This window comes from Pelobates fuscus, chromosome 2 (genome assembly GCF_036172605.1).
Source record: "Pelobates fuscus isolate aPelFus1 chromosome 2, aPelFus1.pri, whole genome shotgun sequence".
Lineage (NCBI taxonomy): Eukaryota > Metazoa > Chordata > Amphibia > Anura > Pelobatidae > Pelobates > Pelobates fuscus.
The window spans coordinates 287,884,569-287,909,497 of record NC_086318.1 but is presented as its reverse complement, the minus strand read 5'-3'; the positions used below and the strand labels follow the sequence as shown (position 1 = coordinate 287,909,497).

At 41.8% G+C, this 24,929-nt stretch overlaps 74 pseudogenes; all 74 read left to right on the top strand.

Moving 5' to 3' along the window:
* The first annotated feature begins 320 nt into the window (after nt 1-320).
* LOC134596995 (5S ribosomal RNA) lies at nt 321-439 on the top strand (annotated as a pseudogene).
* Nucleotides 440-573: 134 nt separating this feature from the next.
* On the top strand, nt 574-692 carry LOC134593996 (5S ribosomal RNA; annotated as a pseudogene).
* A 134-nt stretch (nt 693-826) lies between these two features.
* LOC134596874 (5S ribosomal RNA) lies at nt 827-945 on the top strand (annotated as a pseudogene).
* Nucleotides 946-1,413: 468 nt separating this feature from the next.
* On the top strand, nt 1,414-1,532 carry LOC134597073 (5S ribosomal RNA; annotated as a pseudogene).
* Nucleotides 1,533-1,666: 134 nt separating this feature from the next.
* Nucleotides 1,667-1,785, top strand: LOC134588994 (5S ribosomal RNA; annotated as a pseudogene).
* A 134-nt stretch (nt 1,786-1,919) lies between these two features.
* LOC134595010 (5S ribosomal RNA) lies at nt 1,920-2,038 on the top strand (annotated as a pseudogene).
* A 134-nt stretch (nt 2,039-2,172) lies between these two features.
* Nucleotides 2,173-2,291, top strand: LOC134588668 (5S ribosomal RNA; annotated as a pseudogene).
* Nucleotides 2,292-2,425: 134 nt separating this feature from the next.
* Nucleotides 2,426-2,544, top strand: LOC134587978 (5S ribosomal RNA; annotated as a pseudogene).
* A 134-nt stretch (nt 2,545-2,678) lies between these two features.
* LOC134587856 (5S ribosomal RNA) lies at nt 2,679-2,797 on the top strand (annotated as a pseudogene).
* A 224-nt stretch (nt 2,798-3,021) lies between these two features.
* On the top strand, nt 3,022-3,140 carry LOC134594929 (5S ribosomal RNA; annotated as a pseudogene).
* A 225-nt stretch (nt 3,141-3,365) lies between these two features.
* On the top strand, nt 3,366-3,484 carry LOC134597656 (5S ribosomal RNA; annotated as a pseudogene).
* A 134-nt stretch (nt 3,485-3,618) lies between these two features.
* On the top strand, nt 3,619-3,737 carry LOC134596929 (5S ribosomal RNA; annotated as a pseudogene).
* A 468-nt stretch (nt 3,738-4,205) lies between these two features.
* Nucleotides 4,206-4,324, top strand: LOC134596776 (5S ribosomal RNA; annotated as a pseudogene).
* Nucleotides 4,325-4,458: 134 nt separating this feature from the next.
* On the top strand, nt 4,459-4,577 carry LOC134592389 (5S ribosomal RNA; annotated as a pseudogene).
* A 134-nt stretch (nt 4,578-4,711) lies between these two features.
* Nucleotides 4,712-4,830, top strand: LOC134597515 (5S ribosomal RNA; annotated as a pseudogene).
* A 559-nt stretch (nt 4,831-5,389) lies between these two features.
* Nucleotides 5,390-5,508, top strand: LOC134596994 (5S ribosomal RNA; annotated as a pseudogene).
* Nucleotides 5,509-5,642: 134 nt separating this feature from the next.
* LOC134598141 (5S ribosomal RNA) lies at nt 5,643-5,761 on the top strand (annotated as a pseudogene).
* A 134-nt stretch (nt 5,762-5,895) lies between these two features.
* On the top strand, nt 5,896-6,014 carry LOC134593995 (5S ribosomal RNA; annotated as a pseudogene).
* A 134-nt stretch (nt 6,015-6,148) lies between these two features.
* Nucleotides 6,149-6,267, top strand: LOC134594182 (5S ribosomal RNA; annotated as a pseudogene).
* Nucleotides 6,268-6,401: 134 nt separating this feature from the next.
* On the top strand, nt 6,402-6,520 carry LOC134595547 (5S ribosomal RNA; annotated as a pseudogene).
* Nucleotides 6,521-6,654: 134 nt separating this feature from the next.
* LOC134597040 (5S ribosomal RNA) lies at nt 6,655-6,773 on the top strand (annotated as a pseudogene).
* Nucleotides 6,774-6,907: 134 nt separating this feature from the next.
* LOC134596660 (5S ribosomal RNA) lies at nt 6,908-7,026 on the top strand (annotated as a pseudogene).
* Nucleotides 7,027-7,160: 134 nt separating this feature from the next.
* On the top strand, nt 7,161-7,279 carry LOC134596453 (5S ribosomal RNA; annotated as a pseudogene).
* A 134-nt stretch (nt 7,280-7,413) lies between these two features.
* Nucleotides 7,414-7,532, top strand: LOC134596583 (5S ribosomal RNA; annotated as a pseudogene).
* Nucleotides 7,533-7,666: 134 nt separating this feature from the next.
* Nucleotides 7,667-7,785, top strand: LOC134595371 (5S ribosomal RNA; annotated as a pseudogene).
* Nucleotides 7,786-8,344: 559 nt separating this feature from the next.
* LOC134598140 (5S ribosomal RNA) lies at nt 8,345-8,463 on the top strand (annotated as a pseudogene).
* Nucleotides 8,464-8,597: 134 nt separating this feature from the next.
* LOC134593994 (5S ribosomal RNA) lies at nt 8,598-8,716 on the top strand (annotated as a pseudogene).
* A 225-nt stretch (nt 8,717-8,941) lies between these two features.
* LOC134594678 (5S ribosomal RNA) lies at nt 8,942-9,060 on the top strand (annotated as a pseudogene).
* Nucleotides 9,061-9,194: 134 nt separating this feature from the next.
* Nucleotides 9,195-9,313, top strand: LOC134595446 (5S ribosomal RNA; annotated as a pseudogene).
* Nucleotides 9,314-9,720: 407 nt separating this feature from the next.
* LOC134595096 (5S ribosomal RNA) lies at nt 9,721-9,839 on the top strand (annotated as a pseudogene).
* Nucleotides 9,840-9,973: 134 nt separating this feature from the next.
* On the top strand, nt 9,974-10,092 carry LOC134594677 (5S ribosomal RNA; annotated as a pseudogene).
* Nucleotides 10,093-10,226: 134 nt separating this feature from the next.
* LOC134595445 (5S ribosomal RNA) lies at nt 10,227-10,345 on the top strand (annotated as a pseudogene).
* Nucleotides 10,346-10,752: 407 nt separating this feature from the next.
* LOC134589132 (5S ribosomal RNA) lies at nt 10,753-10,871 on the top strand (annotated as a pseudogene).
* A 407-nt stretch (nt 10,872-11,278) lies between these two features.
* Nucleotides 11,279-11,397, top strand: LOC134597042 (5S ribosomal RNA; annotated as a pseudogene).
* Nucleotides 11,398-11,531: 134 nt separating this feature from the next.
* On the top strand, nt 11,532-11,650 carry LOC134597817 (5S ribosomal RNA; annotated as a pseudogene).
* A 407-nt stretch (nt 11,651-12,057) lies between these two features.
* LOC134589130 (5S ribosomal RNA) lies at nt 12,058-12,176 on the top strand (annotated as a pseudogene).
* Nucleotides 12,177-12,583: 407 nt separating this feature from the next.
* LOC134589170 (5S ribosomal RNA) lies at nt 12,584-12,702 on the top strand (annotated as a pseudogene).
* Nucleotides 12,703-13,018: 316 nt separating this feature from the next.
* Nucleotides 13,019-13,137, top strand: LOC134596561 (5S ribosomal RNA; annotated as a pseudogene).
* Nucleotides 13,138-13,271: 134 nt separating this feature from the next.
* On the top strand, nt 13,272-13,390 carry LOC134596919 (5S ribosomal RNA; annotated as a pseudogene).
* Nucleotides 13,391-13,524: 134 nt separating this feature from the next.
* LOC134597009 (5S ribosomal RNA) lies at nt 13,525-13,643 on the top strand (annotated as a pseudogene).
* A 225-nt stretch (nt 13,644-13,868) lies between these two features.
* LOC134597041 (5S ribosomal RNA) lies at nt 13,869-13,987 on the top strand (annotated as a pseudogene).
* Nucleotides 13,988-14,121: 134 nt separating this feature from the next.
* On the top strand, nt 14,122-14,240 carry LOC134597815 (5S ribosomal RNA; annotated as a pseudogene).
* A 407-nt stretch (nt 14,241-14,647) lies between these two features.
* On the top strand, nt 14,648-14,766 carry LOC134589129 (5S ribosomal RNA; annotated as a pseudogene).
* A 407-nt stretch (nt 14,767-15,173) lies between these two features.
* Nucleotides 15,174-15,292, top strand: LOC134589168 (5S ribosomal RNA; annotated as a pseudogene).
* A 316-nt stretch (nt 15,293-15,608) lies between these two features.
* LOC134596560 (5S ribosomal RNA) lies at nt 15,609-15,727 on the top strand (annotated as a pseudogene).
* A 134-nt stretch (nt 15,728-15,861) lies between these two features.
* Nucleotides 15,862-15,980, top strand: LOC134596918 (5S ribosomal RNA; annotated as a pseudogene).
* A 134-nt stretch (nt 15,981-16,114) lies between these two features.
* On the top strand, nt 16,115-16,233 carry LOC134597008 (5S ribosomal RNA; annotated as a pseudogene).
* Nucleotides 16,234-16,458: 225 nt separating this feature from the next.
* Nucleotides 16,459-16,576, top strand: LOC134588887 (5S ribosomal RNA; annotated as a pseudogene).
* Nucleotides 16,577-16,710: 134 nt separating this feature from the next.
* LOC134596521 (5S ribosomal RNA) lies at nt 16,711-16,829 on the top strand (annotated as a pseudogene).
* A 134-nt stretch (nt 16,830-16,963) lies between these two features.
* Nucleotides 16,964-17,082, top strand: LOC134597181 (5S ribosomal RNA; annotated as a pseudogene).
* Nucleotides 17,083-17,307: 225 nt separating this feature from the next.
* Nucleotides 17,308-17,426, top strand: LOC134593993 (5S ribosomal RNA; annotated as a pseudogene).
* A 134-nt stretch (nt 17,427-17,560) lies between these two features.
* LOC134594654 (5S ribosomal RNA) lies at nt 17,561-17,679 on the top strand (annotated as a pseudogene).
* A 134-nt stretch (nt 17,680-17,813) lies between these two features.
* Nucleotides 17,814-17,932, top strand: LOC134594197 (5S ribosomal RNA; annotated as a pseudogene).
* A 134-nt stretch (nt 17,933-18,066) lies between these two features.
* LOC134596072 (5S ribosomal RNA) lies at nt 18,067-18,185 on the top strand (annotated as a pseudogene).
* A 224-nt stretch (nt 18,186-18,409) lies between these two features.
* LOC134595095 (5S ribosomal RNA) lies at nt 18,410-18,528 on the top strand (annotated as a pseudogene).
* A 134-nt stretch (nt 18,529-18,662) lies between these two features.
* On the top strand, nt 18,663-18,781 carry LOC134594676 (5S ribosomal RNA; annotated as a pseudogene).
* Nucleotides 18,782-18,915: 134 nt separating this feature from the next.
* On the top strand, nt 18,916-19,034 carry LOC134594196 (5S ribosomal RNA; annotated as a pseudogene).
* Nucleotides 19,035-19,168: 134 nt separating this feature from the next.
* LOC134594181 (5S ribosomal RNA) lies at nt 19,169-19,287 on the top strand (annotated as a pseudogene).
* Nucleotides 19,288-19,512: 225 nt separating this feature from the next.
* On the top strand, nt 19,513-19,631 carry LOC134595094 (5S ribosomal RNA; annotated as a pseudogene).
* Nucleotides 19,632-19,765: 134 nt separating this feature from the next.
* LOC134594675 (5S ribosomal RNA) lies at nt 19,766-19,884 on the top strand (annotated as a pseudogene).
* A 134-nt stretch (nt 19,885-20,018) lies between these two features.
* LOC134596514 (5S ribosomal RNA) lies at nt 20,019-20,137 on the top strand (annotated as a pseudogene).
* Nucleotides 20,138-20,271: 134 nt separating this feature from the next.
* Nucleotides 20,272-20,390, top strand: LOC134597639 (5S ribosomal RNA; annotated as a pseudogene).
* A 225-nt stretch (nt 20,391-20,615) lies between these two features.
* LOC134589009 (5S ribosomal RNA) lies at nt 20,616-20,734 on the top strand (annotated as a pseudogene).
* A 134-nt stretch (nt 20,735-20,868) lies between these two features.
* On the top strand, nt 20,869-20,987 carry LOC134597851 (5S ribosomal RNA; annotated as a pseudogene).
* A 134-nt stretch (nt 20,988-21,121) lies between these two features.
* On the top strand, nt 21,122-21,240 carry LOC134587771 (5S ribosomal RNA; annotated as a pseudogene).
* A 225-nt stretch (nt 21,241-21,465) lies between these two features.
* LOC134597081 (5S ribosomal RNA) lies at nt 21,466-21,584 on the top strand (annotated as a pseudogene).
* Nucleotides 21,585-21,718: 134 nt separating this feature from the next.
* On the top strand, nt 21,719-21,837 carry LOC134594180 (5S ribosomal RNA; annotated as a pseudogene).
* Nucleotides 21,838-22,244: 407 nt separating this feature from the next.
* Nucleotides 22,245-22,363, top strand: LOC134589128 (5S ribosomal RNA; annotated as a pseudogene).
* A 407-nt stretch (nt 22,364-22,770) lies between these two features.
* Nucleotides 22,771-22,889, top strand: LOC134589127 (5S ribosomal RNA; annotated as a pseudogene).
* Nucleotides 22,890-23,205: 316 nt separating this feature from the next.
* On the top strand, nt 23,206-23,324 carry LOC134595617 (5S ribosomal RNA; annotated as a pseudogene).
* Nucleotides 23,325-23,458: 134 nt separating this feature from the next.
* On the top strand, nt 23,459-23,577 carry LOC134589027 (5S ribosomal RNA; annotated as a pseudogene).
* A 478-nt stretch (nt 23,578-24,055) lies between these two features.
* On the top strand, nt 24,056-24,174 carry LOC134589126 (5S ribosomal RNA; annotated as a pseudogene).
* A 225-nt stretch (nt 24,175-24,399) lies between these two features.
* LOC134595616 (5S ribosomal RNA) lies at nt 24,400-24,518 on the top strand (annotated as a pseudogene).
* A 134-nt stretch (nt 24,519-24,652) lies between these two features.
* LOC134588284 (5S ribosomal RNA) lies at nt 24,653-24,771 on the top strand (annotated as a pseudogene).
* Nucleotides 24,772-24,929: the final 158 nt, after the last annotated feature.

The window sequence follows — 24,929 nt, the reverse complement described above, 5'->3', positions numbered from 1 at the left end:
CAGAAGCGTCTTGTCTTTTGTCGTAACCAGAGTTTGATATTCTACCAACATTAGCGAGATCGCATTCTCTTAATTTCACTTACGGCCATACCAGTCTGAAAATGCCAGATCTCGGAAGCCATCCAGACTCGGGCCTGGTTAGTACTTGTATGGGAGACCAACTAGGAACCTCAGGTGCCGTAAGCTTTTGTTTATTTCTTTTTTGCATTCTGATGTCATAATCAGACCACTTTTTTCCCTATCCAGAAGCGTCTTTTCTTTTGTCGCAACCAGAGTTTGATATTCTACCAACATTAGCGAGATCGCATTCTCTTAATTTCCCTTACGGCCATACCAGTCTGAAAATGCCTGATCTCGTCAGATCTCGGAAGCCATCCAGACTCGGTCCTGGTTAGTACTTGTATGGGAGACCAACTAGGAACCTCAGGTGCCGTAAGCTTTTGTTTATTTCTTTTTTGCATTATGATGTCATAATCAGACCACTTTTTTCCCTATCCAGAAGCGTCTTGTCTTTTGTCGCAACCAGAGTTTGATATTCTACCAACATTAGCGAGATCGCATTCTCTTAATTTCACTTACGGCCATACCAGTCTGAAAATGCCTGATCTCGTCAGATCTCGGAAGCCATCCAGACTCGGGCCTGGTTAGTACTTGTATGGGAGACCAACTAGGAACCTCAGGTGCCGTAAGCTTTTGTTTATTTCTTTTTTGCATTATGATGTCATAATCAGACCACTTTTTTCCCTATCCAGAAGCATCTTGTCTTTTGTCGCAACCAGAGTTTGATATTCTACCAACATTAACGAGATCGCATTCTCTTAATTTCACTTACGTCCATACCAGTCTGAAAATGCCTGATCTCGTCAGATCTCGGAAGCCATCCAGACTCGGGCCTGGTTAGTACTTGTATGGGAGACCCACTAGGAACCTCAGGTGCCGTAAGCTTTTGTTTATTTCTTTTTTGCATTATGATGTCATAATCAGACCACTTTTTTCCCTATCCAGAAGCGTCTTGTCTTTTGTCGTAACCAGAGTTTGATATTCTACCAACATTAGCGAGATCGCATTCTCTTAATTTCACTTACGGCCATACCAGTCTGAAAATGCCAGATCTCGGAAGCCATCCAGACTCGGGCCTGGTTAGTACTTGTATGGGAGACCAACTAGGAACCTCAGGTGCCGTAAGCTTTTGTTTATTTCTTTTTTGCATTCTGATGTCATAATCAGACCACTTTTTTCCCTATGGGAGACCAACTAGGAACCTCAGGTGCCGTAAGCTTTTGTTTATTTCTTTTTTGCATTATGATGTCATAATCAGACCACTTTTTTCCCTATCCAGAAGCGTCTTGTCTTTTGTCGCAACCAGAGTTTGATATTCTACCAACATTAGCGAGATCGCATTCACTTAATTTCTTTTACGGCCATACCAGTCTGAAAATGCCTGATCTCGTCAGATCTCGGAAGCCATCCAGACTCGGTCCTGGTTAGTACTTGTATGGGAGACCAACTAGGAACCTCAGGTGCCGTAAGCTTTTGTTTATTTCTTTTTTGCATTATGATGTCATAATCAGACCACTTTTTTCCCTATCCAGAAGCGTCTTGTCTTTTGTCGCAACCAGAGTTTGATATTCTACCAACATTAGCGAGATCGCATTCTCTTAATTTAACTTACGGCCATACCAGTCTGAAAATGCCTGATATCGTCAGATCTCGGTAGCCATCCAGACTCTGGCCAGGTTAGTACTTGTATGGGAGACCAACTAGGAACCTCAGGTGCCGTAAGCTTTTGTTTATTTCTTTTTTGCACTATGATGTCATAATCAGACCACTTTTTTCCCTATCCAGAAGCGTCTTGTCTTTTGTCGCAACCGGAGTTTGATATTCTACCAACATTAGCGAGATTGCATTCTCTTAATTTCACTTACGGCCATACCAGTCTGAAAATGCCTGATCTCGTCAGATCTCGGAAGCCATCCAGACTCGGGCCTGGTTAGTACTTGTATGGGAGACCAACTAGGAACCTCAGGTGCTGTAAGTTTTTGTTTATTTCTTTTTTGCATTATGATGTCATAATCAGACCACTTTTTTCCCTATCCAGAAGCGTCTTGTCTTTTGTCGCAACCAGAGTTTGATATTCTACCAACATTAGCGAGATCGCATTCTCTTAATTTCACTTACGGCCATACCAGTCTGAAAATGCCTGATCTTGTCAGATCTCGGTAGCCATCCAGACTCTGGCCTGGTTAGTACTTGTATGGGAGACCAACTAGGAACCTCAGGTGCCGTAAGCTTTTGTTTATTTCTTTTTTGCACTATGATGTCATAATCAGACCACTTTTTTCCCTATCCAGAAGCGTCTTGTCTTTTGTCGCAACCAGAGTTCGATATTCTACCAACATTAGCGAGATCGCATTCTCTTAATTTCATTTACGGCCATACCAGTCTGAAAATGCCTGATCTCGTCAGATCTCAGAAGCCATCCAGACTCAGGCATGGTTAGTACTTGTATGGGAGACCAACTAGGAACCTCAGGTGCCGTAAGCTTTTGTTTATTTCTTTTTTGCATTATGATGTCATAATCAGACCACTTTTTTCCCTATCCAGAAGCATCTTGTCTTTTGTCGCAACCAGAGTTTGATATTCTACCAACAGTAACGAGATCGCATTCTCTTAATTTCACTTACGGCCATACCAGTCTGAAAATGCCTGATCTCGTCAGATCTCGGAAGCCATCCAGACTTGGGCCTGGTTAGTACTTGTATGGGAGACCAACTAGGAACCTCAGGTGCCGTAAGCTTCTGTTTCTTTCTTTTTTGCATTATGATGTCATAATCAGACCACTTTTTTCCCTATGGGAGACCAACTAGGAACCTCAGGTGCCGTAAGCTTTTGTTTATTTCTTTTTTGCATTATGATGTCATAATCAGACCACTTTTTCCCTATCCAGAAGCGTCTTGTCTTTTGTCGCAACCAGAGTTTGATATTCTACCAACATTAGCGAGATCGCATTCTCTTAATTTCACTTACGGCCATACCAGTCTGAAAATGCCTGATCTCATCAGATCTCGGAAGCCATCCAGACTTGGTCCTGGTTAGTACTTGTATGGGAGACCAACTAGGAACCTCAGGTGCCGTAAGCTTTTGTTTCTTTCTTTTTTGCATTATGATGTCATAATCAGACCACTTTTTTCCCTATGGGAGACCAACTAGGAACCTCAGGTGCCGTAAGCTTTTGTTTATTTCTTTTTTGCATTATGATGTCATAATCAGACCACTTTTTTCCCTATCCAGAAGCGTCTTGTCTTTTGTCGCAACCAGAGTTTGATATTGTACCAACATTAGCGAGATCGCATTCTCTTAATTTCACTTACGGCCATACCAGTCTGAAAATGCCTGATCTCGTCAGATCTCGGAAGCCATCCAGACTCAGGCCTGGTTAGTACTTGTATGGGAGACCAACTAGGAACCTCAGGTGCCGTGAGCTTTTGTTTATTTCTATTTTGCATTATGATGTCATAATCAGACCATTTTTTTCCCTATCCAGAAGCGTCTTGTCTTTTGTCGCAACCAGAGTTTGATATTCTACCAACATTAGCGAGATCGCATTCTCTTAATTTCACTTACGGCCATACCAGTCTGAAAATGCCTGATCTCGTCAGATCTCGGAAGCCATCCAGGCTCGGGCCTGGTTAGTACTTGTCTGGGAGACCAACTAGGAACCTCAGGTGCCGTGAGCTTTAGTTTATTTCTTTTTTGCATTATGATGTCATAATCAGACCACTTTTTTCCCTATCCAGAAGCGTCTTGTCTTTTGTCGTAACCAGAGTTTGATATTCTACCAACATTAGCGAGATTGCATTCTCTTAATTTCACTTACGGCCATACCAGTCTGAAAATGCCAGATCTCGGAAGCCATCCAGACTCGGGCCTGGTTAGTACTTGTATGGGAGACCAACTAGGAACCTCAGGTGCCGTAAGCTTTTGTTTATTTCTTTTTTGCATTATGATGTCATAATCAGACCACTTTTTTCCCTATGGGAGCCCAACTAGGAACCTCAGGTGCCGTAAGCTTTTGTTTATTTCTTTTTTGCATTATGATGTCATAATCAGACCACTTTTTTCCCTATCCAGAAGCGTCTTGTCTTTTGTCGCAACCAGAGTTTGATATTCTACCAACATTAGCGAGATCACATTCTCTTAATTTCACTTACGGCCATACCAGTCTGAAAATGGCTGATCTCGTCAGATCTCGGAAGCCATCCAGACTCGGGCCTGGTTAGTACTTGTATGGGAGACCAACTAGGAACCTCAGGTGCCGTAAGCTTTTGTTTATTTCTTTTTTGCATTATGATGTCATAATCAGACCACTTTTTTCCCTATCCAGAAGCGTCTTGTCTTTTGTCGCAACCAGAGTTTGATATTCTACCAACATTAGCGAGATCGCATTCTCTTAATTTCGCTTACGGCCATACCAGTCTGAAAATGCCTGATCTCGTCAGATCTCGGAAGCCATCCAGACTCGGGCCTGGTTAGTACTTGTATGGGAGACCAACTAGGAACCTCAGGTGCCGTAAGCTTTTGTTTATTTATTTTTTGCATTATGATGTCATAATCAGACCACTTTTTTCCCTATCCAGAAGCATCTTGTCTTTTGTCGCAACCAGAGTTTGATATTCTACCAACATTAACGAGATCGCATTCTCTTAATTTCACTTACGTCCATACCAGTCTGAAAATGCCTGATCTCGTCAGATTTCAGAAGCCATCCAGACTCGGGCCTGGTTAGTACTTGTATGGGAGACCAACTAGGAACCTCAGGTGCCGTAAGCTTTTCTTTATTTCTTTTTTGCACTATGATGTCATAATCAGACCACTTTTTTCCCTATGGGAGACCAACTAGGAACCTCAGGTGCCGTAAGCTTTTGTTTATTTCTTTTTTGCATTATGATGTCATAATCAGACCACTTTTTTCCCTATCCAGAAGCGTCTTGTCTTTTGTCGTAACCAGAGTTTGATATTCTACCAACATTAGCGAGATCGCATTCTCTTAATTTCACTTACGGCCATACCAGTCTGAAAATGCCAGATCTCGGAAGCCATCCAGACTCGGGCCTGGTTAGTACTTGTATGGGAGACCAACTAGGAACCTCAGGTGCCGTAAGCTTTTGTTTATTTCTTTTTTGCATTCTGATGTCATAATCAGACCACTTTTTTCCCTATGGGAGACCAACTAGGAAAATCAGGTGCCGTAAGCTTTTGTTTATTTCTTTTTTGCATTATGATGTCATAATCAGACCACTTTTTTCCCTATCCAGAAGCGTCTTGTCTTTTGTCGCAACCAGAGTTTGATATTCTACCAACATTAGCGAGATCGCATTCTCTTAATTTCCCTTACGGCCATACCAGTCTGAAAATGCCTGATCTCGTCAGATCTCGGAAGCCATCCAGACTCGGTCCTGGTTAGTACTTGTATGGGAGACCAACTAGGAACCTCAGGTGCCGTAAGCTTTTGTTTATTTCTTTTTTGCATTATGATGTCATAATCAGACCACTTTTTTCCCTATCCAGAAGCGTCTTGTCTTTTGTCGCAACCAGAGTTTGATATTCTACCAACATTAGCGAGATCGCATTCTCTTAATTTCACTTACGGCCATACCAGTCTGAAAATGCCTGATCTCGTCAGATCTCGGTAGCCATCCAGACTCTGGCCTGGTTAGTACTTGTATGGGAGACCAACTAGGAACCTCAGGTGCCGTAAGCTTTTGTTTATTTCTTTTTTGCACTATGATGTCATAATCAGACCACTTTTTTCCCTATCTAGAAGCGTCTTGTCTTTTGTCGCAACCAGAGTTTGATATTCTACCAACATTAGCGAGATCGCATTCTCTTAATTTCACTTACGGCCATACCAGTCTGAAAATGCCTGATCTCGTCAGATCTCGGAAGCCATCCAGACTCGGGCCTGGTTAGTACTTGTATGGGAGACCAACTAGGAACCTCAGGTGCCGTAAGCTTTTGTTTATTTCTTTTTTGCATTATGATGTCATAATCAGACCACTTTTTTCCCTATCCAGAAGCGTCTTGTCTTTTGTCGCAACCAGAGTTTGATATTCTACCAACATTAGCGAGATCGCATTCTCTTAATTTTACTTACGGCCATACCAGTCTGAAAATGCCTGATCTCGTCAGATCTCGGAAGCAATCCAGACTCGGGCCTGGTTAGTACTTGTATGGGAGACCAACTAGGAACCTCAGGTGCCGTAAGCTTTTGTTTATTTCTTTTTTGCATTATGATGTCATAATCAGACCACTTTTTTCCCTATCCAGAAGCGTCTTGTCTTTTGTCGCAACCAGAGTTTGATATTCTACCAACATTAGCGAGATCACATTCTCTTAATTTCACTTACGGCCATACCAGTCTGAAAATGCCTGATCTCGTCAGATCTCGGAAGCCATCCAGATTCGGGCCTGGTTAGTACTTGTATGGGAGACCAACTAGGAACCTCAGGTGCCGTAAGCTTTTGTTTATTTATTTTTTGCATTATGATGTCATAATCAGACCACTTTTTTCCCTATCCAGAAGCGTCTTGTCTTTTGTCGCAACCAGAGTTTGATATTCGACCAACATTAGCGAGATCGCATTCTCTTAATTTCACTTACGGCCATACCAGTCTGAAAATGCCTGATCTCGTCAGATCTCGGAAGCCATCCAGACTCGGGCCTGGTTAGTACTTGTATGAGAGACCAACTAGGAACCTCAGGTGCCGTAAGCTTTTGTTTATTTATTTTTTGCATTATGATGTCATAATCAGACCACTTTTTTCCCTATCCAGAAGCGTCTTGTCTTTTGTCGCAACCAGAGTTTTATATTCTACCAACATTAGCGAGATCGCATTCTCTTCCTTTCACTTACGGCCATACCAGTCTGAAAATGCCTGATCTCATCAGATCTCGGAAGCCATCCAGACTCGGGCCTGGTTAGTACTTGTATGGGAGACCAACTAGGAACCTCAGGTGCCGTAAGCTTTTGTTTATTTCTTTTTTGCATTATGATGTCATAATCAGACCACTTTTTTCCCTATCCAGAAGCGTCTTGTCTTTTGTCGCAACCAGAGTTTGATATTCTACCAACATTAGCGAGATCACATTCTCTTAATTTCACTTACGGCCATACCAGTCTGAAAATGCCTGATCTTGTCAGATCTCGGAAGCCATCCAGACTCGGGCCTGGTTAGTACTTGTATGGGAGACCAACTAGGAACCTCAGGTGCCGTAAGCTTTTGTTTATTTCTTTTTTGCATTATGATGTCATAATCAGACCACTTTTTTCCCTATCCAGAAGCGTCTTGTCTTTTGTCGCAACCAGAGTTTGATATTCTACCAACATTAGCGAGATCGCATTCTCTTAATTTCACTTACGGCCATACCAGTCTGAAAATGCATGATCTCGTCAGATCTCGGAAGCCATCCAGACTCGGGCCTGGTTAGTACTTGTATGGGAGACCAACTAGGAACCTCAGGTGCCGTAAGCTTTTGTTTATTTCTTTTTTGCATTATGATGTCATAATCAGACCACTTTTTTCCCTATCCAGAAGCATCTTGTCTTTTGTCGCAACCAGAGTTTGATATTCTACCAACATTAACGAGATCGCATTCTCTTAATTTCACTTACGTCCATACCAGTCTGAAAATGCCTGATCTCGTCAGATCTCAGAAGCCATCCAGACTCGGGCCTGGTTAGTACTTGTATGGGAGACCAACTAGGAACCTCAGGTGCCGTAAGCTTTTGTTTATTTCTTTTTTGCATTATGATGTCATAATCAGACCACTTTTTTCCCTATGGGAGACCAACTAGGAACCTCAGGTGCCGTAAGCTTTTGTTTATTTCTTTTTTGCATTATGATGTCATAATCAGACCACTTTTTTCCCTATCCAGAAGCGTCTTGTCTTTTGTCGTAACCAGAGTTTGATATTCTACCAACATTAGCGAGATCGCATTCTCTTAATTTCACTTACGGCCATACCAGTCTGAAAATGCCAGATCTCGGAAGCCATCCAGACTCGGGCCTGGTTAGTACTTGTATGGGAGACCAACTAGGAACCTCAGGTGCCGTAAGCTTTTGTTTATTTCTTTTTTGCATTATGATGTCATAATCAGACCACTTTTTTCCCTATGGGAGACCAACTAGGAACCTCAGGTGCCGTAAGCTTTTGTTTATTTCTTTTTTGCATTATGATGTCATAATCAGACCACTTTTTTCCCTATCCAGAAGCGTCTTGTCTTTTGTCGCAACCAGAGTTTGATATTCTACCAACATTAGCGAGATCGCATTCTCTTAATTTCACTTACGGCCATACCAGTCTGAAAATGCCTGATCTCGTCAGATCTCGGTAGCCATCCAGACTCTGGCCTGGTTAGTACTTGTATGGGAGACCAACTAGGAACCTCAGGTGCCGTAAGCTTTTGTTTATTTCTTTTTTGCACTATGATGTCATAATCAGACCACTTTTTTCCCTATCTAGAAGCGTCTTGTCTTTTGTCGCAACCAGAGTTTGATATTCTACCAACATTAGCGAGATCGCATTCTCTTAATTTCACTTACGGCCATACCAGTCTGAAAATGCCTGATCTCGTCAGATCTCGGAAGCCATCCAGACTCGGGCCTGGTTAGTACTTGTATGGGAGACCAACTAGGAACCTCAGGTGCCGTAAGCTTTTGTTTATTTCTTTTTTGCATTATGATGTCATAATCAGACCACTTTTTTCCCTATGGGAGACCAACTAGGAACCTCAGGTGCCGTAAGCTTTTGTTTATTTCTTTTTTGCATTATGATGTCATAATCAGACCACTTTTTTCCCTATCCAGAAGCGTCTTGTCTTTTGTCGCAACCAGAGTTTGATATTCTACCAACATTAGCGAGATCGCTTTCTCTTAATTTCCCTTACGGCCATACCAGTCTGAAAATGCCTGATCTCGTCAGATCTCGGAAGCAATCCAGACTCGGGCCTGGTTAGTACTTGTATGGGAGACCAACTAGGAACCTCAGGTGCCGTAAGCTTTTGTTTATTTCTTTTTTGCATTATGATGTCATAATCAGACCACTTTTTTCCCTATCCAGAAGCGTCTTGTCTTTTGTCGCAACCAGAGTTTGATATTCTACCAACATTAGCGAGATCGCATTCTCTTAATTTCACTTACGGCCATACTAGTCTGAAAATGCCTGATCTCGTCAGATCTCGGAAGCCATCCAGACTCGGGCCTGGTTAGTACTTGTATGGGAGACCAACTAGGAACCTCAGGTGCCGTAAGCTTTTGTTTATTTCTTTTTTGCATTATGATGTCATAATCAGACCACTTTTTTCCCTATGGGAGACCAACTAGGAACCTCAGGTGCCGTAATCTTTTGTTTATTTCTTTTTTGCATTATGATGTCATAATCAGACCACTTTTTTCCCTATGGGAGACCAACTAGGAACCTCAGGTGCCGTAAGCTTTTGTTTATTTCTTTTTTGCATTATGATGTCATAATCAGACCACTTTTTTCCCTATGGGAGACCAACTAGGAACCTCAGGTGCCGTAAGCTTTTGTTTATTTCTTTTTTGCATTATGATGTCATAATCAGACCACTCTTTTCCCTATCCAGAAGCGTCTTGTCTTTTGTCCTAACCAGAGTTTGATATTCTACCAACATTAGCGAGATCTCATTCTATTAATTTCCCTTACGGCCATACCAGTCTGAAAATGCCTGATCTCATCAGATCTCGGTAGCAATCCAGACTCGGGCCTGGTTAGTACTTGTATGGGAGACCAACTAGGAACCTCAGGTGCCGTAAGCTTTTGTTTATTTCTTTTTTGCATTATGATGTCATAATCAGACCACTTTTTTCCCTATCCAGAAGCGTCTTGTCTTTTGTCGCAACCAGAGTTTGATATTCTACCAACATTAGCGAGATCGCTTTCTCTTAATTTCCCTTACGGCCATACCAGTCTGAAAATGCCTGATCTCGTCAGATCTCGGAAGCAATCCAGACTCGGGCCTGGTTAGTACTTGTATGGGAGACCAACTAGGAACCTCAGGTGCCGTAAGCTTTTGTTTATTTCTTTTTTGCATTATGATGTCATAATCAGACCACTTTTTTCCCTATCCAGAAGCGTCTTGTCTTTTGTCGCAACCAGAGTTTGATATTCTACCAACATTAGCGAGATCGCATTCTCTTAATTTCACTTACGGCCATACTAGTCTGAAAATGCCTGATCTCGTCAGATCTCGGAAGCCATCCAGACTCGGGCCTGGTTAGTACTTGTATGGGAGACCAACTAGGAACCTCAGGTGCCGTAAGCTTTTGTTTATTTCTTTTTTGCATTATGATGTCATAATCAGACCACTTTTTTCCCTATGGGAGACCAACTAGGAACCTCAGGTGCCGTAATCTTTTGTTTATTTCTTTTTTGCATTATGATGTCATAATCAGACCACTTTTTTCCCTATGGGAGACCAACTAGGAACCTCAGGTGCCGTAAGCTTTTGTTTATTTCTTTTTTGCATTATGATGTCATAATCAGACCACTTTTTTCCCTATGGGAGACCAACTAGGAACCTCAGGTGCCGTAAGCTTTTGTTTATTTCTTTTTTGCATTATGATGTCATAATCAGACCACTCTTTTCCCTATCCAGAAGCGTCTTGTCTTTTGTCGCAACCAGAGTTTGATATTCTACCAACATTAGCGAGATCGCATTCTCTTAATTTCACTTATGGCTATACCAGTCTGAAAATGCCTGATCTCGTCAGATCTCGGAAGCCATCCAGCCTCAGGCCTGGTTAGTACTTGTATGGGAGACCAACTAGGAACCTCAGGTGCCGCAAGCTTTTGTTTATTTCTTTTTTGCATTATGATGTCATAATCAGACCACTTTTTTCCCTATGGGAGACAAACTAGGAACCTCAGGTGCCGTAATCTTTTGTTTATTTCTTTTTTGCATTATGATGTCATAATCAGACCACTTTTTTCCCTATGGGAGACCAACTAGGAACCTCAGGTGCCGTAAGCTTTTGTTTATTTCTTTTTTGCATTATGATGTCATAATCAGACCACTTTTTTCCCTATGGGAGACCAACTAGGAACCTCAGGTGCCGTAAGCTTTTGTTTATTTCTTTTTTGCATTATGATGTCATAATCAGACCACTCTTTTCCCTATCCAGAAGCGTCTTGACTTTTGTCGCAACCAGAGTTTGATATTCTACCAACATTAGCGAGATCGCTTTCTCTTAATTTCCCTTACGGCCATACCAGTCTGAAAATGCCTGATCTCGTCAGATCTCGGAAGCAATCCAGACTCGGGCCTGGTTAGTACTTGTATGGGAGACCAACTAGGAACCTCAGGTGCCATAAGCTTTTGTTTATTTCTTTTTTGCATTATGATGTCATAATCAGACCACTTTTTTCCCTATCCAGAAGCGTCTTGTCTTTTGTCGCAACCAGAGTTTGATATTCTACCAACATTAGCGAGATCGCATTCTCTTAATTTCACTTACGGCCATACTAGTCTGAAAATGCCTGATCTTGTCAGATCTCGGAAGCCATCCAGACTCGGGCCTGGTTAGTACTTGTATGGGAGACCAACTAGGAACCTCAGGTGCCGTAAGCTTTTGTTTATTTCTTTTTTGCATTATGATGTCATAATCAGACCACTTTTTTCCCTATGGGAGACCAACTAGGAACCTCAGGTGCCGTAATCTTTTGTTTATTTCTTTTTTGCATTATGATGTCATAATCAGACCACTTTTTTCCCTATGGGAGACCAACTAGGAACCTCAGGTGCCGTAAGCTTTTGTTTATTTCTTTTTTGCATTATGATGTCATAATCAGACCACTTTTTTCCCTATGGGAGACCAACTAGGAACCTCAGGTGCCGTAAGCTTTTGTTTATTTCTTTTTTGCATTATGATGTCATAATCAGACCACTCTTTTCCCTATCCAGAAGCGTCTTGTCTTTTGTCGCAACCAGAGTTTGATATTCTACCAACATTAGCGAGATCGCATTCTCTTAATTTCACTTATGGCTATACCAGTCTGAAAATGCCTGATCTCGTCAGATCTCGGAAGCCATCCAGCCTCAGGCCTGGTTAGTACTTGTATGGGAGACCAACTAGGAACCTCAGGTGCCGCAAGCTTTTGTTTATTTCTTTTTTGCATTATGATGTCATAATCAGACCACTTTTTTCCCTATGGGAGACCAACTAGGAACCTCAGGTGCCGTAATCTTTTGTTTATTTCTTTTTTGCATTATGATGTCATAATCAGACCACTTTTTTCCCTATGGGAGACCAACTAGGAACCTCAGGTGCCGTAAGCTTTTGTTTATTTCTTTTTTGCATTATGATGTCATAATCAGACCACTTTTTTCCCTATGGGAGACCAACTAGGAACCTCAGGTGCCGTAAGCTTTTGTTTATTTCTTTTTTGCATTATGATGTCATAATCAGACCACTTTTTTCCCTATCCAGAAGCGTCTTGTCTTTTGTCGCAACCAGAGTTTGATATTCTACCAACATTAGCGAGATTGCATTCTCTTAATTTCACTTATGGCTATACCAGTCTGAAAATGCCTGATCTCGTCAGATCTCGGAAGCCATCCAGCCTCAGGCCTGGATAGTACTTGTATGGGAGACCAACTAGGAACCTCAGGTGCCGCAAGCTTTTGTTTATTTCTTTTTTGCATTATGATGTCATAATCAGACCACTTTTTTCCCTATGGGAGACCAACTAGGAACCTCAGGTGCCGTAATCTTTTGTTTATTTCTTTTTTGCATTATGATGTCATAATCAGACCACTTTTTTCCCTATGGGAGACCAACTAGGAACCTCAGGTGCGGTAAGCTTTTGTTTATTTCTTTTTTGCATTATGATGTCATAATCAGACCACTTTTTTCCCTATCCAGAAGCGTCTTGTCTTTTGTCGCAGCCAGAGTTTGATATTCTACCAACATTAGCGAGATCGCATTCTCTTAATTTCCCATACGGCCATACCAGTCTGAAAATGCCTGATCTCGTCAGATCTCGGAAGCCATCCAGACTCGGGCCTGGTTAGTACTTGTATGGGAGACCAACTAGGAACCTCAGGTGCCGTAAGCTTTTGTTTATTTCTTTTTTGCATTATGATGTCATAATCAGACCACTTTTTTCCCTATCCAGAAGCGTCTTGTCTTTTGTCGCAACCAGAGTTTGATATTCTACCAACATTAGCGAGATCGCATTCGCTTATTTTCATTTACGGCCATACCAGTCTGAAAATGCCTGATCTCGTCAGATCTCGGAAGCCATCCAGACTCGGGTCTGGTTAGTACTTGTATGGGAGACCAACTAGGAACCTCAGGTGCCGTAAGCTTTTGTTTATTTCTTTTTTGCATTATGATGTCATAATCAGACCACTTTTTTCCCTATCCAGAAGCGTCTTGTCTTTTGTCGCAACCAGAGTTTGATATTCTACCAACATTAGCGAGATCGCATTCTCATAATTTCACTTATGGCCATACCAGTCTGAAAATGCCTGATCTCGTCAGATCTTGGAAGCCATCCAGACTCGGGCCTGGTTAGTACTTGTATGGGAGACCAACTAGGAACCTCAGGTGCCGTAAGCTTTTGTTTATTTCTTTTTTGCATTATGATGTCATAATCAGACCACTTTTTTCCCTATGGGAGACCAACTAGGAACCTCAGGTGCCGTAAGCTTTTGTTTATTTCTTTTTTGCATTATGATGTCATAATCAGACCACTTTTTTCCCTATCCAGAAGCGTCTTGACTTTTGTCGCAACCAGAGTTTGATATTCTACCAACATTAGCGAGATCGCTTTCTCTTAATTTCCCTTACGGCCATACCAGTCTGAAAATGCCTGATCTCGTCAGATCTCGGAAGCAATCCAGACTCGGGCCTGGTTAGTACTTGTATGGGAGACCAACTAGGAACCTCAGGTGCCATAAGCTTTTGTTTATTTCTTTTTTGCATTATGATGTCATAATCAGACCACTTTTTTCCCTATCCAGAAGCGTCTTGTCTTTTGTCGCAACCAGAGTTTGATATTCTACCAACATTAGCGAGATCGCATTCTCTTAATTTCACTTACGGCCATACTAGTCTGAAAATGCCTGATCTTGTCAGATCTCGGAAGCCATCCAGACTCGGGCCTGGTTAGTACTTGTATGGGAGACCAACTAGGAACCTCAGGTGCCGTAAGCTTTTGTTTATTTCTTTTTTGCATTATGATGTCATAATCAGACCACTTTTTTCCCTATGGGAGACCAACTAGGAACCTCAGGTGCCGTAATCTTTTGTTTATTTCTTTTTTGCATTATGATGTCATAATCAGACCACTTTTTTCCCTATGGGAGACCAACTAGGAACCTCAGGTGCCGTAAGCTTTTGTTTATTTCTTTTTTGCATTATGATGTCATAATCAGACCACTTTTTTCCCTATGGGAGACCAACTAGGAACCTCAGGTGCCGTAAGCTTTTGTTTATTTCTTTTTTGCATTATGATGTCATAATCAGACCACTCTTTTCCCTATCCAGAAGCGTCTTGTCTTTTGTCGCAACCAGAGTTTGATATTCTACCAACATTAGCGAGATCGCATTCTCTTAATTTCACTTATGGCTATACCAGTCTGAAAATGCCTGATCTCGTCAGATCTCGGAAGCCATCCAGCCTCAGGCCTGGTTAGTACTTGTATGGGAGACCAACTAGGAACCTCAGGTGCCGCAAGCTTTTGTTTATTTCTTTTTTGCATTATGATGTCATAATCAGACCACTTTTTTCCCTATGGGAGACCAACTAGGAACCTCAGGTGCCGTAATCTTTTGTTTATTTCTTTTTTGCATTATGATGTCATAATCAGACCACTTTTTTCCCTATGGGAGACCAACTAGGAACCTCAGGTGCCGTAAGCTTTTGTTTATTTCTTTTTTGCATTATGATGTCATAATCAGACCACTTTTTTCCCTATGGGAGACCAACTAGGAACCTCAGGTGCCGTAAGCTTTTGTTTATTTCTTTTTTGCATTATGATGTCATAATCAGACCACTTTTTTCCCTATCCAGAAGCGTCTTGTCTTTTGTCGCAACCAGAGTTTGATATTCTACCAACATTAGCGAGATTGCATTCTCTTAATTTCACTTATGGCTATACCAGTCTGAAAATGCCTGATCTCGTCAGATCTCGGAAGCCATCCAGCCTCAGGCCTGGATAGTACTTGTATGGGAGACCAACTAGGAACCTCAGGTGCCGCAAGCTTTTGTTTATTTCTTTTTTGCATTATGATGTCATAATCAGACCACTTTTTTCCCTATGGGAGACCAACTAGGAACCTCAGGTGCCGTAATCTTTTGTTTATTTCTTTTTTGCATTATGATGTCATAATCAGACCACTTTTTTCCCTATGGGAGACCAACTAGGAACCTCAGGTGCGGTAAGCTTTTGTTTATTTCTTTTTTGCATTATGATGTCATAATCAGACCACTTTTTTCCCTATCCAGAAGCGTCTTGTCTTTTGTCGCAGCCAGAGTTTGATATTCTACCAACATTAGCGAGATCGCATTCTCTTAATTTCCCATACGGCCATACCAGTCTGAAAATGCCTGATCTCGTCAGATCTCGGAAGCCATCCAGACTCGGGCCTGGTTAGTACTTGTATGGGAGACCAACTAGGAACCTCAGGTGCCGTAAGCTTTTGTTTATTTCTTTTTTGCATTATGATGTCATAATCAGACCACTTTTTTCCCTATCCAGAAGCGTCTTGTCTTTTGTCGCAACCAGAGTTTGATATTCTACCAACATTAGCGAGATCGCATTCGCTTATTTTCATTTACGGCCATACCAGTCTGAAAATGCCTGATCTCGTCAGATCTCGGAAGCCATCCAGACTCGGGTCTGGTTAGTACTTGTATGGGAGACCAACTAGGAACCTCAGGTGCCGTAAGCTTTTGTTTATTTCTTTTTTGCATTATGATGTCATAATCAGACCACTTTTTTCCCTATCCAGAAGCGTCTTGTCTTTTGTCGCAACCAGAGTTTGATATTCTACCAACATTAGCGAGATCGCATTCTCATAATTTCACTTATGGCCATACCAGTCTGAAAATGCCTGATCTCGTCAGATCTTGGAAGCCATCCAGACTCGGGCCTGGTTAGTACTTGTATGGGAGACCAACTAGGAACCTCAGGTGCCGTAAGCTTTTGTTTATTTCTTTTTTGCATTATGATGTCATAATCAGACCACTTTTTTCCCTATGGGAGACCAACTAGGAACCTCAGGTGCCGTAAGCTTTTGTTTATTTCTTTTTTGCATTATGATGTCATAATCAGACCACTTTTTTCCCTATCCAGAAGCGTCTTGTCTTTTGTCGCAACCAGAGTTTGATATTCTACCAACATTAGCGAGATCGCATTCTCTTAATTTCACTTACGGCCATACCAGTCTGAAAATGCCTGATCTCATCAGATCTCGGAAGCCTTCCAGACTCGGGCCTGGTTAGTACTTGTATGGGAGACCAACTAGGAACCTCAGGTGCGTAAGCTTTTGTTTATTTCTTTTTTGCATTATGATGTCATAATCAGACCACTTTTTTCCCTATCCAGAAGCGTCTTGTCTTTTGTCGCAACCAGAGTTTGATATTCTTCCAAAATTAGCGAGATCGCATTCTCTTAATTTCACTTACGGCCATACCAGTCTGAAAATGCCTGATCTCATCAGATCGCGGAAGCCATCCAGACTCGGGCCTGGTTAGTACTTGTATGGGAGACCAACTAGGAACCTCAGGTGCCGTAAGCTTTTGTTTATTTCTTTTTTGCATTATGATGTCATAATCAGACCACTTTTTTCCCTATCCAGAAGCGTCTTGTCTTTTGTCGCAACCAGAGTTTGATATTCTACCAACATTAGCGAGATCGCATTCTCTGAATTTCACTTACGGCCATACCAGTCTGAAAATGCCTGATCTCGTCAGATCTCGGACACCATCCAGACTCGGGTCTGGTTAGTACTTGTATGGGAGACCAACTAGGAACTTCAGGTGCCGTAAGCTTTTGTTTATTTCTTTTTTGCATTATGATGTCATAATCAGACCACTTTTTTCCCTATGGGAGACCAACTAGGAACCTCAGGTGCCGTAAGCTTTTGTTTATTTCTTTTTTGTATTATGATGTCATAATCAGACCACTTTTTTCCCTATCCAGAAGCGTCTTGTCTTTTGTCGCAACCAGAGTTTGATATTCTACCAACATTAGCGAGATCGCATTCTCTTAATTTCACTTACGGCCATACCAGTCTGAAAATGCCTGATCTCGTCAGATCTCGGAAGCCATCCAGACTCGGGCCTGGTTAGTACTTGTATGGGAGACCAACTAGGAACCTCAGGTGCCGTAAGCTTTTGTTTATTTCTTTTTTGCATTATGATGTCATAATCAGACCACTTTTTTCCCTTTCCAGAAGCGTCTTGTCTTTTGTCGCAACCAGAGTTTGATATTCTACCAACATTAGCGAGATCGCATTCTCTCAATTTCCCTTACGGCCATACCAGTCTGAAAATGCCTGATCTCGTCAGATCTCGGAAGCCATCCAGACTCGGGCCTGGTTAGTACTTGTATGGGAGACCAACTAGGAACCTCAGGTGCCGTAAGCTTTTGTTTATGTCTTTTTTTAATTATGATGTCATAATCAGACCACTTTTTTCCCTATCCAGAAGCGTCTTATCTTTTGTCGCAACCAGAGTTTGATATTCTACCAACATTAGCGAGATCGCATTCCCTTAATTTCACTTACGGCCATACCAGTCTGAAAATGCCTGATCTCGTCAGATCTCGGAAGCCATCCAGACTCGGGCCTGGTTAGTACTTGTATGGGAGACCAACTAGGAACCTCTGGTGCCGTAAGCTTTTGTTTATTTCTTTTTTGCATTATGATGTCATAATCAGACCACTTTTTTCCCTATCCAGAAGCGTCTTGTCTTTTGTCGCAACCAGAGTTTGATATTCTACCAACATTAGCGAGATCGCATTCTCTTAATTTCACTTACGGCCATACCAGTCTGAAAATGCCTGATCTCGTCAGATCTTGGAAGCCATCCAGACTCGGGCCTGGTTAGTACTTGTATGGGAGACCAACTAGGAACCTCAGGTGCCGTAAGCTTTTGTTTATTTCTTTTTTGCATTATGATGTCATAATCAGACCACTTTTTCCCTATGGGAGACCAACTAGGAACCTCAGGTGCCGTAAGCTTTTGTTTATTTCTTTTTTGCATTATGATGTCATAATCAGACCACTTTTTTCCCTATCCAGAAGCGTCTTGTCTTTTGTCGCAACCAGAGTTTGATATTCTACCAACATTAGCGAGATCGCATTCTATTAATTTCCCTTACGGCCATACCAGTCTGAAAATGCCTGATCTCATCAGATCTCGGTAGCAATCCAGACTCGGGCCTGGTTAGTACTTGTATGGGAGACCAACTAGGAACCTCAGGTGCCGTAAGCTTTTGTTTATTTCTTTTTTGCATTATGATGTCATAATCAGACCACTTTTTTCCCTATCCAGAAGCGTCTTGTCTTTTGTCGCAACCAGAGTTTGATATTCTACCAACATTAGCGAGATCGCTTTCTCTTTATTTCCCTTACGGCCATACCAGTCTGAAAATGCCTGATCTCGTCAGATCTCGGAAGCAATCCAGACTCGGGCCTGGTTAGTACTTGTATGGGAGACCAACTAGGAACCTCAGGTGCCGTAAGCTTTTGTTTATGTCTTTTTTTAATTATGATGTCATAATCAGACCACTTTTTTCCCTATCCAGAAGCGTCTTGTCTTTTGTCGCAACCAGAGTTTGATATTCTACCAACATTAGCGAGATCGCATTCCCTTAATTTCACTTACGGCCATACCAGTCTGAAAATGCCTGATCTCGTCAGATCTCGGAAGCCATCCAGACTCGGGCCTGGTTAGTACTTGTATGGGAGACCAACTAGGAACCTCTGGTGCCGTAAGCTTTTGTTTATTTCTTTTTTGCATTATGATGTCATAATCAGACCACTTTTTTCCCTATCCAGAAGCGTCTTGTCTTTTGTCGCAACCAGAGTTTGATATTCTACCAACATTAGCGAGATCGCATTCTCTTAATTTCACTTACGGCCATACCAGTCTGAAAATGCCTGATCTCGTCAGATCTCGGAAGCAATCCAGACTCGGGCCTGGTTAGTACTTGTATGGGAGACCAACTAGGAACCTCAGGTGCCGTAAGCTTTTGTTTATTTCTTTTTTGCATTATGATGTCATAATCAGACCACTTTTTTCCCTATGGGAGACCAACTAGGAACCTCAGGTGCCGTAAGCTTTTGTTTATTTCTTTTTTGCATTATGATGTCATAATCAGACCACTTTTTTCCCTATCCAGAAGCGTCTTGTCTTTTGTCGCAACCAGAGTTTGATATTCTACCAACATTAGCGAGATCGCATTCTATTAATTTCCCTTACGGCCATACCAGTCTGAAAATGCCTGATCTCATCAGATCTCGGTAGCAATCCAGACTCGGGCCTGGTTAGTACTTGTATGGGAGACCAACTAGGAACCTCAGGTGCCGTAAGCTTTTGTTTATTTCTTTTTTGCATTATGATGTCATAATCAGACCACTTTTTTCCCTATCCAGAAGCGTCTTGTCTTTTGTCGCAACCAGAGTTTGATATTCTACCAACATTAGCGAGATCGCTTTCTCTTTATTTCCCTTACGGCCATACCAGTCTGAAAATGCCTGATCTCGTCAGATCTCGGAAGCAATCCAGACTCGGGCCTGGTTAGTACTTGTATGGGAGACCAACTAGGAACCTCAGGTGCCGTAAGCTTTTGTTTATTTCTTTTTTGCATTATGATGTCATAATCAGACCACTTTTTTCCCTATCCAGAAGCGTCTTGTCTTTTGTCGCAACCAGAGTTTGATATTCTACCAACATTAGCGAGATCGCATTCTCTTAATTTCACTTATGGCCATACTAGTCTGAAAATGCCTGATCTCGTCAGATCTCGGAAGCCATCCAGACTCGGGCCTGGTTAGTACTTGTATGGGAGACCAACTAGGAACCTCAGGTGCCGTAAGCTTTTGTTTATTTCTTTTTTGCATTATGATGTCATAATCAGACCACTTTTTTCCCTATCCAGAAGCGTCTTGTCTTTTGTCGCAACCAGAGTTTGATATTCTACCAACATTAGCGAGATCGCATTCTCTTAATTTCCCTTACGGCCATACCAGTCTGAAAATGCCTGATCTCGTCAGATCTCAGAAGCCATCCAGACTCGGGCCTGGTTAGTACTTGTATGGGAGACCAACTAGGCACTTCAGGTGCCGTAAACTTTTGTTTATTTCTTTTTTGCATTATGATGTCATAATCAGACCACTTTTTTCCCTATGGGAGACCAACTAGGAACCTCAGGTGCCGTAAGCTTTTGTTTATTTCTTTTTTGCATTATGATGTCATAATCAGACCACTTTTTTCCCTATCCAGAAGCGTCTTGTCTTTTGTCGCAACCAGAGTTTGATATTCTACCAACATTAGCGAGATCGCATTCTCTTAATTTCACTTACGGCCATACCAGTCTGAAAATGCATGATCTCGTCAGATCTTGCATGCCATCCAGACTCGGGCCTGGTTAGTACTTGTATGGGAGACCAACTAGGAACCTCAGGTGCCGTGAGCTTTTGTTCATTTCTTTTTTGCATTATGATGTCATAATCAGACCACTTTTTTCCCTATCCAGAAGCGTCTTGTCTTTTGTCGCAACCAGAGTTTGATATTCTACCAACATTAGCGAGATCGCATTCTCTTATTTTCACTTGCGGCCATTCCAGTCTGAAAATGCCTGATCTCATCAGATTTCGGAAGCCATCCAGACTCGGGCCTGGTTAGTACTTGTATGGGAGACCAACTAGGAACCTCAGGTGCCGTAAGCTTTTGTTTATTTCTTTTTTGCATTATGATGTCATAATCAGACCACTTTTTTCCCTATCCAGAAGCGTCTTGTCTTTTGTCGCAACCAGAGTTTGATATTCTACCAACATTAGCGAGATCGCATTCTCTTAATTTTACTTACGGCCATACCAGTCTGAAAATGCCTGATCTTGTCAGATCTCGGAAGCCATCCAGACTCGGGCCTGGTTACTACTTGTATGGGAGACCAACTAGGAACCTCAGGTGCCGTAAGCTTTTGTTTATTTCTTTTTTGCATTATGATGTCATAATCAGACCACTTTTTTCCCTATGGGAGACCAACTAGGAACCTCAGGTGCCGTAAGCTTTTGTTTATTTCTTTTTTGCATTATGATGTCATAATCAGACCACTTTTTTCCCTATCCAGAAGCGTCTTGTCTTTTGTCGCAACCAGAGTTTGATATTCTACCAACATTAGCGAGATCGCATTCTCTTAATTTCCCTTACGGCCATACCAGTCTGAAAATGCCTGATCTCGTCAGATCTCGGAAGCAATCCAGACTCGGGCCTGGTTAGTACTTGTATGGGAGACCAACTAGAAACCTCAGGTGCCGTAAGCTTTTGTTTATTTCTTTTTTGCATTATGATGTCATAATCAGACCACTTTTTTCCCTATCCAGAAGCGTCTTGTCTTTTGTCGCAACCAGAGTTTGATATTCTACCAACATTAGCGAGATCGCATTCTCTTAATTTCACTTACGGCCATACCAGTCTGAAAATGCCTGATCTCGTCAGATCTCGGAAGCAATCCAGACTCGGGCCTGGTTAGTACTTGTATGGGAGACCAACTAGGAACCTCAGGTGCCGTAAGCTTTTGTTTATTTCTTTTTTGCATTATGATGTCATAATCAGACCACTTTTTTCCCTATGGGAGACCAACTAGGAACCTCAGGTGCCGTAATCTTTTGTTTATTTCTTTTTTGCATTATGATGTCATAATCAGACCACTTTTTTCCCTATGGGAGACCAACTAGGAACCTCAGGTGCCGTAAGCTTTTGTTTATTTCTTTTTTGCATTATGATGTCATAATCAGACCACTTTTTTCCCTATGGGAGACCAACTAGGAACCTCAGGTGCCGTAAGCTTTTGTTTATTTCTTTTTTGCATTATGATGTCATAATCAGACCACTCTTTTCCCTATCCAGAAGCGTCTTGTCTTTTGTCGCAACCAGAGTTTGATATTCTACCAACATTAGCGAGATCGCATTCTCTTAATTTCACTTATGGCTATACCAGTCTGAAAATGCCTGATCTCGTCAGATCTCGGAAGCCATCCAGCCTCAGGCCTGGTTAGTACTTGTATGGGAGACCAACTAGGAACCTCAGGTGCCGCAAGCTTTTGTTTATTTCTTTTTTGCATTATGATGTCATAATCAGACCACTTTTTTCCCTATGGGAGACCAACTAGGAACCTCAGGTGCCGTAATCTTTTGTTTATTTCTTTTTTGCATTATGATGTCATAATCAGACCACTTTTTTCCCTATGGGAGACCAACTAGGAACCTCAGGTGCCGTAAGCTTTTGTTTATTTCTTTTTTGCATTATGATGTCATAATCAGACCACTTTTTTCCCTATGGGAGACCAACTAGGAACCTCAGGTGCCGTAAGCTTTTGTTTATTTCTTTTTTGCATTATGATGTCATAATCAGACCACTTTTTTCCCTATCCAGAAGCGTCTTGTCTTTTGTCGCAACCAGAGTTTGATATTCTACCAACATTAGCGAGATTGCATTCTCTTAATTTCACTTATGGCTATACCAGTCTGAAAATGCCTGATCTCGTCAGATCTCGGAAGCCATCCAGCCTCAGGCCTGGTTAGTACTTGTATGGGAGACCAACTAGGAACCTCAGGTGCCGCAAGCTTTTGTTTATTTCTTTTTTGCATTATGATGTCATAATCAGACCACTTTTTTCCCTATGGGAGACCAACTAGGAACCTCAGGTGCCGTAATCTTTTGTTTATTTCTTTTTTGCATTATGATGTCATAATCAGACCACTTTTTTCCCTATGGGAGACCAACTAGGAACCTCAGGTGCGGTAAGCTTTTGTTTATTTCTTTTTTGCATTATGATGTCATAATCAGACCACTTTTTTCCCTATCCAGAAGCGTCTTGTCTTTTGTCGCAGCCAGAGTTTGATATTCTACCAACATTAGCGAGATCGCATTCTCTTAATTTCTCATACGGCCATACCAGTCTGAAAATGCCTGATCTCGTCAGATCTCGGAAGCCATCCAGACTCGGGCCTGGTTAGTACTTGTATGGGAGACCAACTAGGAACCTCAGGTGCCGTAAGCTTTTGTTTATTTCTTTTTTGCATTATGATGTCATAATCAGACCACTTTTTTCCCTATCCAGAAGCATCTTGTCTTTTGTCGCAACCAGAGTTTGATATTCTACCAACATTAACGAGATCGCATTCTCTTGATTTCACTTACGGCCATACCAGTCTGAAAATGCCTGATCTCGTCAGATCTCGGAAGCCATCCAGAGTTGGGCCTGGTTAGTACTTGTATGGGAGACCAACTAGAAACCTCAGGTGCGGTAAGCTTTTGTTTATTTCTTTTTTGCATTATGATGTCATAATCAGACCACTTTTTTCCCTATGGGAGACCAACTAGGAACGTCAGGTGCCGTAAGCTTTTGTTTATTTATTTTTTGCATTATGATGTCATAATCAGACCACTTTTTTCCCTATCCAGAAGCGTCTTATCTTTTGTCGCAACCAGAGTTTGATATTCTACCAACATTAGCGAGAACGCATTCTCTTAATTTCACTTAAGGCCATACCAGTCTGAAAATGCCTGATCTCATCAGATCTCGGAAGCCATCAGGACTCTGGCCTGGTTAGTACTTGTATGGGAGACCAACTAGGAACCTCAGGTGCCGTATGCTTTTGTTTATTTCTTTTTTGCATTATGATGTCATAATCAGACCACTTTTTTTCCTATCCAGAAGCATCTTGTCTTTTGTCGCAACCAGAGTTTGATATTCTACCAACATTAACGAGATCGCATTCTCTTAATTTCACTTATGGCTATACCAGTCTGAAAATGCCTGATCTCGTCAGATCTCGGAAGCCATCCAGCCTCAGGCCTGGTTAGTACTTGTATGGGAGACCAACTAGGAACCTCAGGTGCCGCAAGCTTTTGTTTATTTCTTTTTTGCATTATGATGTCATAATCAGACCACTTTTTTCCCTATGGGAGACCAACTAGGAACCTCAGGTGCCGTAATCTTTTGTTTATTTCTTTTTTGCATTATGATGTCATAATCAGACCACTTTTTTCCCTATCCAGAAGCGTCTTGTCTTTTGTCGCAGCCAGAGTTTGATATTCTACCAACATTAGCGAGATCGCATTCTCTTAATTTCTCATACGGCCATACCAGTCTGAAAATGCCTGATCTCGTCAGATCTCGGAAGCCATCCAGACTCGGGCCTGGTTAGTACTTGTATGGGAGACCAACTAGGAACCTCAGGTGCCGTAAGCTTTTGTTTATTTCTTTTTTGCATTATGATGTCATAATCAGACCACTTTTTTCCCTATCCAGAAGCATCTTGTCTTTTGTCGCAACCAGAGTTTGATATTCTACCAACATTAACGAGATCGCATTCTCTTGATTTCACTTACGGCCATACCAGTCTGAAAATGCCTGATCTCGTCAGATCTCGGAAGCCATCCAGAGTTGGGCCTGGTTAGTACTTGTATGGGAGACCAACTAGGAACCTCAGGTGCGGTAAGCTTTTGTTTATTTCTTTTTTGCATTATGATGTCATAATCAGACCACTTTTTTCCCTATGGGAGACCAACTAGGAACCTCAGGTGCCGTAATCTTTTGTTTATTTCTTTTTTGCATTATGATGTCATAATCAGACCACTTTTTTCCCTATGGGAGACCAAC